The sequence below is a fragment of the Balaenoptera ricei genome, chromosome 8 (assembly GCF_028023285.1).
Source record: "Balaenoptera ricei isolate mBalRic1 chromosome 8, mBalRic1.hap2, whole genome shotgun sequence".
NCBI lineage: Eukaryota > Metazoa > Chordata > Mammalia > Artiodactyla > Balaenopteridae > Balaenoptera > Balaenoptera ricei.
Genome location: NC_082646.1, coordinates 93847525 through 93861528, shown reverse-complemented (window position 1 = coordinate 93861528; position 14004 = coordinate 93847525). Strand labels below are relative to the sequence as shown.

Below are 14004 nucleotides of genomic sequence, written 5' to 3'. Positions count from 1 at the left end.
AAGAGAACAAAAAAGAGAAATAACTATGAAAATATGGGAGTTCATACAGCTTCTAGAATGCTCTCAGGCAGGCATCCTCAACTGTGTCTCCTGTAACCCTGGGGTGGTGGTGGTGATACAGGACTGGGAAGTGAGAAGGCTTCTTGCAGGTAGAGGAGTGGTCTGCAGGACGAGTTTCTTGAGAGTCCCATCCAGGCCTCGATGTCATCACATCATTTACTTTTCTACTTTCAGACATCAGAGATTCATGGTATTGTGGGTGACATTCAGCCCATTATATGAAATTTTCTCTCTTAAACATGACAAAATTACAGTAACAAGGATGCATATGTTATTGGAGCAGGAGCTTTAGAATTCCAAATGTAATAATAATCAGAATAAATTAGTTTCTGCTGTATACTTATTTTGGTTTTCCTGATATAAAAACTTGCACTGAATGCTGATATATATACATAACACCCAGTGACTGTGTAACCAAAGATTCTAAAATGAAAGTTTAAATACACTGTATCTCCAGTACAAATCTGTTCAAATGGCTGCTTCTCCTGGCCCTTGGCTCCAAACTTACACTTCCATAAAGAGTAATCTTCATTAATTTTGGAAACTTTGGGTCAATAATTCAGATCAATAAACTTTTCTCTTAAAATATTTGAGCTGACGAAACTAACTTTGTTTACGAAATATGTGATTGGACTTCTATTGTAAAAGGGCATATGAGCTTCACAGAATTAAATTATATTTTATGTATATTTTCATGAAGTTTTAAATCAGAAGTTATTTTTAGTTGAATTTTTTTAACTGATAAAAAACCAAAATTGGTGGGTCAGAGGCCTGGGAAGTGTAATAGCATCAGTTGAATGACTCTAAAAGGTGAATTAAAGGGAAATTTGTGGACTTCCCTCATAGCACAGTGGTTAAGAATCCACCTGTCAATGCAGGCATCACAGGTTCAATCCCAGGTACAGGAAGATCCCACATGCCGCAGAGCAACTAAGCCTGTGTGCCACAATTACTGAGCCTGCACTCTAGAGCCCAAGAGCCACAACTACTGAGCCCACGCACCAAAACTACTGAAGCCTGTGAACCAGAGCCTGTGCTCTGCAACAAGAGAAGCCACCACAATGAGAAGCCCATGCACCACAATGAATAGTGGCCCCTGCTCGCCTCAACTAGAGAAAGCCCTCATGCAGTGACGAAAACCCAATGTAGCAAAAATTAAATAAATAATTTTTAAAAATTTTTAAAAAGGAAATTTGTAAGGCCCATTAAATGTAGACTCATCCATTGCATCAGTACTACTAGAAATCAGAATGGCAGCGTCAAGCAAAGTCACACAAGGATGAACCAGAATATCCTAAATGGAAATCCACTGGTAGGAGCAGAATGTTTAAAGTTAAATTTTTTAAATGGTAAAATCATGACTTTCAGGCGCATTGAAAAACAACTTCTGTCATAGATTTTATTTAACTCATTAATTAATGAGGAAACTGGGAAGATGTTAAAACTTGTCCACACAACACTTAAGAAACTAGGCTATTTGTAGTAAATTTAAGAAAGTAATGTTAGAATAAGATTGCCTGGTTATATGCAAAACCTGTTAATATCTCACAGAGCAATAAAATATAACTGTGTACACACTACTATATATAAAATAGATAATCAACAAGGACCTACTGTATATCACAGGGAACTCTACTCAAAATTCTGTAATAACCAAAATGGAAAAAGAATTTGAAAAAGAATACATATATGTATATGTGTAACTAAATCACTTTGCTGTACACCCGAAACTCACACAACATTGTAAATCAACTATAATATAAAATAAAGATTAAAAAAAAAAGATAACCTTGTGGTTATCTGTTTTACTGAACAAAAATTGGCATCTCTTTTAGATTAAAAAAATAAAATACCTAGGAATAAACCTACCTAGGGAGACAAAATACCTGTATGCAGAAAACTATAAGACACTGATGAAAGAAATTAAAGATGATACTAACAGATGGAGAGATATACCATGTTCTCGGATTGGAAGAATCAATATTGTGAAAATGACTATACTACCCAAAGCAATCTACAGATTCAATGCAATCCCTATCAAATTACCAATGGCATTTTTTAAGGAACTAGAACAAATCATCTTAAAATTTGTATGGAGACACAAAAGACCCTGAATAGCCAAAGCAGTCTTGAGGGAAAAAAATGGAGCTGGAGGAATCAGACTCCCTGACTTCAGACTAAACTACAAAGCTACAGTAATCAAGACAATATGGTACTGGCACAAAAACAGAAACATAGATCAATGGAACAAGATAGAAAGCCCAGAGATAAACCCACGCACCTATGGTCAACTAATTTATGACAAAGGAGGCAAAGATATACAATGGAGAAAAGACAGTGTCTTCAATAAGTGGTGCTGGGAAAACTGGACAGCTACATGTACAAGAATAAAATTAGAACGCTCCCTAACACCATACACAAAAATAAACTCAAAGTGGATTCGAGACCTAAATGTAAGACCGGACACTATAAAACTCTTAGAGGAAAACATAGGAAGAGCACTCTTTGACATAAATCACAGCAAGATCTTTTTTGATCCACCTCCTAGAGTAATGGAAATAAAAACAAAAAGAAACAAATGGGACCTAATGAAACTTCAAAGCTTTTGCACAGCAAAGGAAACCATAAACAAGACGAAAAGACAACCCTCAGAATGAGAGAAAATATTTGCAAACGAATCAACAGACAAAGGATTAATCTCCAAAATATATAAACAGCTCATGCAGCTCAATATTAAAGAAACAAACAACCCAATCCAAAAATGGGTGGAAGACCTAAATAGACATTTCTCCAAAGAAGACATACAGATGGTCAAGAAGCACATGAAAAGCTGCTCAACATCACTAATTATTAGAGAAATGCAAATCAAAACTACAATGAGGTATCACCTCACACCAGTTAGAATGGGCATCATCAGAAAATCTACAAACAACAAATGCTGGAGAGGGTGTGGACAAAAGGGCACCCTCTTGCACTGTTGACGGGAATGTAAATTGATACAGCCACTCTGGAGAACAGTATGGAGGTTCCTTAAAAAACTAAATATAGAATTACCATATGATCTAGCAATCCCACTACTGGGCATATACCCACAGAAAACCATTATTCAAAAAGACACATGCACCCCAATGTTCATTGCAGCACTATTTACAATAGCCAGGTCATGGAAGCAACCTAAATGCCCATCAACAGATGAATGGATAGAGAAGATGTGGTACATATATACAATGGAATATTACTCAGCCTTAAAAAGGAACGAAATTGAGTCATTTGTTGAGACGTGGATGGATCTAGAGACTGTCATACAGAGTGAAGTAAGTCAGAAAGAGAAAAACAAATATCGTATATTAACGCATGTATGTGGAACCTAGAAAAATGGTACAGATGAACCGGTTTGCAGGGCAGAAATTGAGACACAGATGTAGAGAACAAATGTATGGACACCAAGAGGGGAAAACCACGGTGGGGTGGGGATGGTGGTGTGCTGAATTGGGCAATTGAGATTGACATGTATACACTGATGTGTATAAAATTGATGACTAATAAGAACCTGCAGTATAAAAAAACAAACAAACAAACAAAAAACACAGTTAATCTACAGCTTCACTCAAAGACTTTTAATCAATTGGAAACAAGTCAAACTAAAGACATTTCCTTTGGTTTTCGTCTGGTGGTTTTCAGTTCATCCCACCCAACTTTTTGATTAATTTATATATTTTGGTTTACATTTTCACAACAGTATAACAAGAGAATAGTGATCCCTGGCACAAAATAAAGATATCCTGAGCATTATCTGACTCATTTCCCATACCTTAAGTTCAAAGCAGTGGTTGGGATGATGAAAGGTGAAAAGAAAATCCCTTTATTAACAGCAATCCAAATAAATATGATAGGGGCTTCCTGCCACCAAAGAGCTAAGTGTAGAAGTTCAAAATGTATTGATATTTGGACATATACCACTATGTTGTGGGTACAACTGAAAATAAGGGAGAAATTGCCATACTACCTGGGAAAAAAAAAGGAACACTGGAGAACAGGAGTCAGGTAGTCACCTGTAAATACTTGATGTAAATACTTGATGCTGGAAATACTTGATGCTGGAAGAGTACAATACATGCCTTGAAGTGCACTGTGGGTAGGCTGAGTATCACCAGCTGAGCTGCTTGAGAACTTGCAACAGACAATCAGGAGAAGTGCAGACAATGATCTTTAGGAAAAACTGAACAAGAGTTTAGGTGATGATGAGTACTGGCACGAACTTGTTGCAATTCAAATGCTAATGACCGAAACAACTGTTGATAAAGGTGAAAAGCACTTCATGGAGTGTTAGGACAGCAGAGAAGTAAGTACTTTGACAAAGTATCTGTCTTGGAAATTCCCAAGGGAAGACCAGAAGGAGAAGGGACTTGCATCCTGTTTGAAAGTTATAAAATTGGCTCTGTGGACTCTAAGATCAACAAAAAAGCACATTTCCATGGAAAGTACAAGTTGGTGATGACTGTGTGGTATTAAGATTACAAATAATACTGCATAAGGGGGTGAAGTCAAAGAGTTCTAAATCTAAAGTTACTATATACAGAGACGATTTATATCATTTCTCGTCATCCGGTCAGGGAAGAATAGATATTTCCTGTACTTCTCAGAATGTAATTAATATACTTTTCTCTCAAATAGAAAGCCCTGATTATCCTACTGAAGCTGTCCTGACACACCCATAGTGTGTTAATCTCGCCTGATTAAAAAAAGGAGGAATATGGAGCTTGGCACCAGATGAAATTTTGTGGGTAGAGGGGGTTAGCAAAATAGCAGAGGTTAGATCAATTTTTGAAGAGAGAAAAAAATCTGAATGAAAGAAATGAGGATAAAAATAGTCTTTCTCTATAAAGGGACCTTCTTCCCCTCCCGCCTCCTTAAAACTTAACCTCTTGAATAAGTACCCTTATTCTGTAAGAAAATTATGTGGCACATATCTCTAAGTTTTCTCCTCCTACACTGTAATTACATTTCATTTTCTCAAGGCTTTAATTAAGTCTTATACACCTGTATGTTTTATATAATAGTGTCATGGAAAATAAAGATAGAGAACAGTAAATAAAGTGTGACTTGCCCTATAGTAACCTCTCCAATGGCACTAGTCGGAAGAATTTTGAGTCCTATTGAGGAAACAGTGAGACCAGGAGTTCCAGACAAGGCCTTGATCCTAAGGAACTCGTCTTCAAGACTTTGGGAAAAGTGGGTGACAAGCAGAATACCCCAAGGAACACTAATAAACAGACAACAAGAAAAAGTAGAGTAAAATCTACTTTTCTTTCTGTCTGTGCTAGATGACGGACCGTTGATTGTAGTGGGATAGAAGCTTTGTAGAAGTCTCCTCAGAAATGAAGAAATTGAACATGAGCACGCATGACCACAGGCATGCTGCTTGCCCACAGCAATACCAGATAGAGCCTGAGATTTTTCAAATGCAAGTACAGTATTCTTTTCACTGGACTAGTTTTCACAGGAAGAGACTTAATGGGAATACAACCCTGACAGGTTCCATGAAGGTAAGAGTATACCTCGTCTTATTGTGCTTTGCTTTATTGCACTTCACAGATAAGAACGTTGTTTACAAATTGAAGATTTGTGGCAACATTTCTTCAAGCTAGACTATCAGTGCCATTTTTTCTAGAAGTATTTGCTCACTTCATGTCTCTGTGTACATTTTGGTGATTCTCACAATATTTCAAACTTTTTCATTATATTTGTTACGGTGAACTGTGATCCGTGATCTTTGATGTTACTATTGTAATTGTGTCACGACACCACAAACTGTGCCATATAAGGTGGTCAACTTAATCAATAAATATTGTGCATATGTTCTGACTGCTCCACCAGCCAGCTGTTCCCCCATCTCTCTCCCTCTCCTCTGGCCTTCCTATTCCTGAGGAAAAATCATATTGAAATTAGGCCAATTAGTAACCCTACAATGTCCTCTAAGTGTTCAACTGAAAGGAAAAGTCACAAGTCTCTCGCTTTAAATCAAAAGCTAGAAATGATTAAACTTTGTGAGGAAGGAATGTTGAAAGCTGTCATAGACCAAAATCTGGGCCTCTTGCACCAGTTAGCCAGGTTGTGAATGCGAAGGAAAAGTTCTTGAAGGAAATTATAAGTGCTGCTCCAGTGAACACACAAATGTTAAGAAAACAAAACAGACTTATTGCTAGTTATGGAGAAAGTATTAGTGGTTTGGATACACCAAATCATACACAATATTCCCTAGAGCCAAAGCCTAATCCAAAACAAGGCTCTAACTCATTTCAATTCTGTTAAGGCTGAGAGAGGTAAGGAAGCTGCAGAAAAAAGGTTTGAAGCCAGCAGAGGTTGGTTCATGAGGGTTAAGGAAAGAAGCCATCTCTGTAACATAAAATGCAAGGTGAAGGCATGAGTGTTCACGTAGAACTGCAGCAAGTTATCCAGAAGATGTAGCTCAAATAATTAATGTAGGTGGCTATACTAAACAACAGATTTTCAATGTAGGTGAAACAACCTTATGTTGGAAGAAGATGCCATCTAGGGCTTTCATAGGTAGAGAGGAGAAGTCAATGCCTGGCTTCAAAGTTTCAAAGGACAGACAGGCTGACTCTCATTAGGGGCTAATGCATCTAGTGACTTAAATTTGAAGCCAGGTCTCATTTACCATTCCCAAAATCCAGGGCCCTTAAAAATGATGCTAAATCTATTCTGCCTGTGTTTTAGAAATGTAACAACAAAGTCTAGATGATGGTGCATCTGTTTACAACATCATTTAAGCCCACTGCGGAGACCTACTGCTCAGAAAAGATTCCTTTCAAAATATGACTTCTCACTGACAATGCACCTGGTCACCCAAGATCTCTGATGGATATGTACAAGGAGATTAATGCTGTTGTCATACCTGTTAACACAACATCCATTCTGCAGCCCATGGGACAAGGAGTAATTTTGACTTTCAGGTGTTATTTAAGAAATACATTTCACAAGGCTATAGCCCATAAATGGCGATTCTTCTGATGGACCTTGGCAAAGTAAATTGAAAACCTTATGGAAAGGATTCATCATTCCAGATGCCATTATGAATATTTATGATTCCTGGGAAGAGGCTAAAATATCAATATTAACAGGAGTTTGGAAGAGGTTAATTCCAATTCTTATGGATGACTTTAAGGGATTCAAGTTTTCAGTGGAGGAAGTAACTGTAGATGCAGTGGAAAGAACTAGAATTAGAAGTGGAGCCTGAAGATGTGACTGAATGCCTGCAATTTCATGATAAAAATTGAACAGATGAGGAATTGCTTCTCATAGATGAGAAAGAAAGTGTTTTCTTGGGATGGAATCTACTTCTGGTGGAGATGCTGTGAAGATTGCTTAAATGACAAGAAAGGATTTAGAATGTGACGTTAACTTATTTGATAAAGCAGCAGCAGGATTTAAGAGGATTGACTCTGATTTTGAAAGAAATTCAGCTGGAGGTAAAATGTTATCAAACAGCACTGTGAGCTAAAGAAATCTTTCGTGAAAGGAAGAGTCCATCAATGGGGCAAACGTCATTGTTGTCTTTTTTTTTTTTTTTAATAAATTTATTTATTTATTTTTGGCTGCACTGGGTCTTTGTGCTGTGCACGGCCTTTCTCTGGTTGCGGTGAGCGGGGGTTACTCTTCATTGCGGTGTGCGGGCTTCTCATTACGGTGGCTTATCTTGTTGCAGAGCACGGACTCTAGGCATGCGAGCTTCAATAGTTGTGGCGCGCGGGCTGTAGAGCACAGGCTCAGTAGTTGTGGCGGACGGGCTTAGTTGCTCTGCGGCATGTGGGATCTTCCCAGACCAGGGCTCAAACCTGTGTCCCCTGCCTTGGCAGGTGGATTCTTACCCACTGCGTCACCATGGAAGCCCCACTGTTGTCTTATTTAAAGAAATTGCCACAGACACCCCCAGCTTCAGCAACCACCACCTAATCTGTCAGCAGCCATCAATATTAAGGCAGGAACCTCCATCAGCAAAAGATTAGGACTTCGCTAAAGGCTCAGAGGATGGTTAGCATATTTTAGCAATAAAGTATTGTTTTTTAATTAAGATATGCACATTGTTTTTTTAGACATAATGCTATTGCACACTTAACAGACTAGAGTATAGTGTAAATAAACTTTTTATGCACTGGGAAACCAAAAAAAATTTGTGTGACTCACTTTATTGTGATATTTAATTTATTGATGTGATCTGGAATTGAAATCACAATATCTCTCAGGTGTGCCTGTAGTAGAGAAGATGCACTTTCTTCCATAAAGGAGAACAAAAGAAGCCACCAGAACCTGGGTTCAAGATTCTACTTGACCCCTAATAGTTCTGGGAATTTAAGCAGTACAATTCACTACTTTGAGCCTTACTCATCAATGAAATGGTTATGTTAATACCTTCTTGGAGTGTTGTTGTGAGGTAAAATTATAATCTGTAAATATAAAGTTTTGATAAAATAAATGTTCTATAAATCTAAAGTATAGATAATATGCATACAATAAAAAAAAATTATTTCCAAATCTTTATGCCTATCTGACTTTCTCCCCTTCTTTAGTTGAATTTACCCAGGTGGGTATAGTCATTCATTCAACAAACACTATCCTTATGACTAGAATATGATTCCCTTATCTTTATATCCCATTCCCTCCCTCTCCCACATTTAGAAGACTGCCATAGTAGAAATGTAATATTTGTTAAATGATTAAAGTCATGACGGATTTATTTAGTGCCACATTTTTCCTGATTCTTTGCTTGGTGCTTCGAATGAGATAAATAAGAAATATCCCTTGTCCCCATCGTCTTCATCTTTTTCTGTCTTAATTATATAAACTTTTAATCATTGCATTTTGACTTCCTAGTTTACCACCAAATGAGATTCTTTTCAGTAAGGAAATGCACCTATACAGAGCAGTTCACATTTTATGCATATTTAAGGAGCCCAGTGAATTGTAATCTGTGTTTACATCTTACCACATTGTAGCGCCATTTTAGGTGATAAATACAACCCAGTGTGCTTATCCGGCTCAGTTGTAAATAAAGCACATTTTCTATCATGCGTCACCTATGAACACATCTTTGTTTTAAATGTGGCCACAAAAAGGAATCTTAGCAAAATTAAATCAACATTTTTTTATTGTGGTTTTCATAATACATAATACTATGTGAATTTAACAAGTGTCCTTTGATAATCCCTCTATATCTGCCACAAAGTACACATGGCTGCTGGAAACCTCGCAGAATATCCTCCTCCTCCTGCTGATACATATGTGAGGGTGGTGAGAAGTGAAGGTAAAATAAATAATAAGGAATAAAAGGTCTTTCTCACCCTCAGATGATGTCTTAAACTTCAATGGGTTTCTAAAGGCCACTCCTCAGAGAGGAAAAGGGCTACTGTCAAGTGAAAGCCTGCATTTCAAAATCGTCTCTCTGAGGCTGGTGAAACCATGATTAATTGTAACTTCTTACATCATTTCTCATATCCTCTCATTTTTTTCCTTTATCTTATTACATGTTTCCATTCACTCAGTGCTGTTTTTTCCTGCTGTGTGCCTACCATTTCCAAAAGACATATGAAAAAGGCAGTATTTGATTACTTTGGAATTTTAATTTTGTCATAACTTTATTTTTATTTTTGTATATGAAAATAAAATGCTAGCTATTTTATCTTATGCCCAAACTAAATATTAAAGTTCATTTTTCATTTGTATAGTAACGTTCTTAATATCTCCAAACTCAACTTTATGTAGTTTCATCCCGTATGGATCAGTTTACCATTTGCTTGTTCATAGTTATTTCTAATTTTCAATGTAGAGAGATTCTCCCTTCAATGACACCAAAAGTTCCTGGAAATATGCTATCTTCTCTTTTTTTTCTGAGTTTTGAATAATGAGATGATTCTCTAAGCAGAAAGGAAGAGACAGGTCATTCTTGACAAAGAGGACATTGTAGTCTTAGGGTCATATCGGTGGAATATGACAACTCAGAGATGTGAGTCCAGATCAGTACCACTGCAAAACCCACAGAGGCCCTCTGAGTTCATGTGCAATAAGAAATCTAGTTGTTTGAAAAAGTTCTCTAATAAATATACAAATTTTGGCAATCATCTATGTGAGAGAACATTTCCAGGTGACCCTTGATTTGAAAGTCTAAGCAGATTCTGGAGATATTTTTGTCTGTTTCTTTTTCTGGTGATATTTACATACAGGAAACATTGGCAGAAATCCTCAATCCTGGTGTACATCCAATTTCTTTTTGTTTTGATTGGCTAGGCTTCAGTAAATGATTTTCACATTAACAAAGAGATATTGAAATACTAATTTGGAATCCTGTATTCCTTTCTGATGCTGATGTTGATGAGTCTGAATGCTGAAGTTCATGAAGGTAATGTACACAGGTTTTGACTTATGAAAAAAATATGGCATTTATTTCAGATTACCGGTTATATTACAGTAAAGTAGACTTCATTTTTGACTTGGAGAAAGGAAAGGAAAGGTAATCAGATGCCACTTAAAACAAATTTCTAGGTTGGAAATATGTAAAAAAGTTTCATTGTCTGCCATAATTTTGACAGGTTATATTCAATTACTAAGAACTATTTAATTTGTTTACCTCAACTACTTTTGAGAAGATGCAGATTTGCATGGTTATATGTAATTTAGATCTAATTATTAAGTTTTAAGATCTTGGAAACAGAAATCAGCAGAAAAACTATATTCTTTGAGAAAATGATTTATCAGTTGCAGAGAGGTTGGAAATAGTAAAGATTTTTGATGAAATTTTAGTAGTTTAAATACATGATTATTTGTGGAATACAATGAGGAGTAGTCCAATATGATCTAGAGGATGAATTAATGAGTAACAAAATAATTTCCTTTGATACATGATGTGCTATTCTGTGCTGGCTACATTGTACAAATATACATTGTATATGTACATTGTACAACTGGCTACATTGTACAAATATACATTGTATATGTACATTGTACAACTGGCTACATTGTACAAATATACATTGTATATGCACATTGTACAACTGGCTACATTGTACAAATATACATTGTACATGTACATTGTACAACTACAGTAAGATAAGAAAAGCAAAGATGAAAAAACTTAAGAAGAATGAGGCCATTTATTTTCAACATTTGATTCTGATTTTAAAAGTGTTCCCTGAGAAATGTTGGACAATATAAGAATATAAAAAGATGATTAAATTATTGATAATTCCAATATCCAAAGTTTAATATTTTGTTATGATGAAAAGTTTTTCACTACTCAGATGATTAATAAATAGACGGATAAAAAATAATGAAGGTAGAAATAGATATATATTTATAAAATTTGCATTAAACTGTTATCCTGCAAATACATTATTGTATATTTGTTTCAACTCAATACTTGCTATTAGCATTAGGCTATATTAAATATTCTTCAAAAGTATAAAATATTTGATGAATAACATTCTATAAGATATGGGCAACATAAATTACTGAACAATCTCATCTATTAATTTGTAGGTAAGTTCTTTTTTTCCCCTATAAACAATTCTATAATGCATATTCTCACCTAAATTGTCACACCTATGAATGAAGTTTTGAGGAATTTAGTTCTGGCACAAAAGATAGAAAAATACTTTTGTCCTCTCTGTATAGACTTCCAAAATCATTTCCAGACCTGCACCACAATTTTATCTTTCATCAGCAGTAATAATTTCTGGTCATACCATACCCTCTCTCACAAAGTATTAGTCCTAAAAAAAATTTTTTGGCAGCAAATAAAATTTAGTTATTTTAATTTAAGTAATTATATCAATATTAAAGTAAAACACTTCTTTAAAAAATTGTACCCATTCTTTCACATCTATTTCTATTTTTATTGCTGTATATGTTAATACATTTAGGTTTATGACATTTTTACATATTAAAAATTAACTTCAATCATACTTATTACAAAATTTACAAGTTTATTTTTTAATCTTTTCATGTTATCTGTGACTATTCAGGGTTTAAAATATTTATAAAATGTGTACTTAATATGTCACCCTATTCACCTCCGATTATTTTCCCTTAGAGCATCATCATTTTACATTTTGTTTATACTGTTTTTGGTGTTTTAAGACTGCTCATTTATACACATAACTTCTAAATTTATTGGGTGGCATATAGTTTAGTTGTTCTATGATGTAAAGATCCAAACTTAATTTTTTCCAACCACTTTTCTAAAAACTGTATTTTAAAAGAATACTTTTCCATTAGTGTGTAATGCTCTCTTTAAGATACATTTCTTTTATGCCAAAAATATTCAACAACATTTGTAGGTTTCTCCTGGCTCGGAGCACATAGGAGATTTAACTCCTCTTAAATCGGATGGGAGGTGCTACGGGGAAGTTAGTCATAAATGCCAGCACTTACTTGGGAGCAGTGTGTGTCGCACTGTCCAATCATTTCCATCTTGAGTTAGTAAAACACTGAAAACTCTTTAGCTTCTTTAGCAGGTTTCTTGTATAGTCTGAATGAAGAGAAATAAATGGTGTTTTGGGGGAGAAATCACAATAACAGGACACTTTATTATGAACAATTATGTCTCCGGATAGAGTTTGGAAAAACCAGATATAGCTATAAATAAGGTTGAAATTGCTTTGCATAATAATATAAAGGAGTTTTTTCATTTCTGGCATGTCATATTTCTACCGATTATTGCTTTAGGAAAACGATCATTCTTTATTAATATGGATTTAGACCTCATTGAATCTGAGAATAATTTTATTTCCTTAGAAGATGTATGTGAGTGGGTGTCTCTGGTGTGTGTGTGTGTGTGTGTGTGTGTGTGTGTGTGTGTGGCATAGCCTAGTCTGAATCAACTCTTTTGCTGAAATTACTTTGCCCCTTTAACACACCATGTTAAAAATGATAGGGCTTCCCTGGTGGCACAGTGGTTAAGAATCTGCCTGTCAATGCAGGGGACACGGGTTCTAGCCCTGGTCCGGAAAATACCACATGCTGCGGAGCAACTAAGCCCGTGCGCCACAACTACTGAGCTTGCACTCTAGAGCCCGCGAGCCACGACTACTGAAGCCCGAGCGCCTAGAGCCTGTGCTCTGCAACAAGAGAAGCCACCGCAATGAGAAGCCTACACACCGCAACGAAGAGTAGCCCCTGCTCGCCGCAACTAGAGAAAGCCTGCGCACAGCAACAAAGACCCAACACAGCAAAAAATAAAATAAATAAAATTAATAAAAACTTTAAAAATGATATTATTCCTAGACTGAGCATTGCAATTTAGGGAAATGCATTGGTGAAAGATTTTGAAAAAACGTTAAAGATATTTTTTCTCCTTTTTTGACATTTTTGTGGAAGTATAATATATATACAGAAAAATACACAAATCAGAAGTGGGGGGATTAATTTATAAATTTACTACACCTGTAACCAGCACTGGCATGTAGGAACAGAACATCCTAGCAGCATCCTAGAGAAATCTAACATGTAATCATCTATTCATTTCTCCCCCTATTCTGATTTTTAATATTATAGGTTCATTTTGCCTGTTTTTAAACTGTACATCAATAGAATCATATACTTTTGGTGTCTGGCTTCTTTGGCTCAAAATAATATATCTGAGATTCATCCATGTTGTTGCAAGTAGGTGTAAATCATTCATTCTCATTTCTGTAGAGCATTCCATTGTTTGACTATATTGTATTTGATTCATTCAACTCTTGATTGGGATTTGCGTTGTTTCAATTTTAGGGTCCCTTATGAATAGTGCTGCTATAAACACACTAATATATGTCTTTTGGTGTGCACATTTCTGTTAGTAACACACACAGAAATGGAGTCGGTGGGTAATAGATTATGTTCAGTGTGGGTTTGTACTACCAAGCAATTTTCTAAAGAGTTTGTTAACAATTT

General features: G+C 35.8%; 1 pseudogene; it reads right to left on the bottom strand.

Moving 5' to 3' along the window:
- Positions 1-237: 237 nt before the first annotated feature.
- Positions 238-12543, bottom strand: LOC132370202 (AP-5 complex subunit mu-1-like; annotated as a pseudogene).
- Between the last annotated feature and the right edge of the window lie 1461 nt (positions 12544-14004).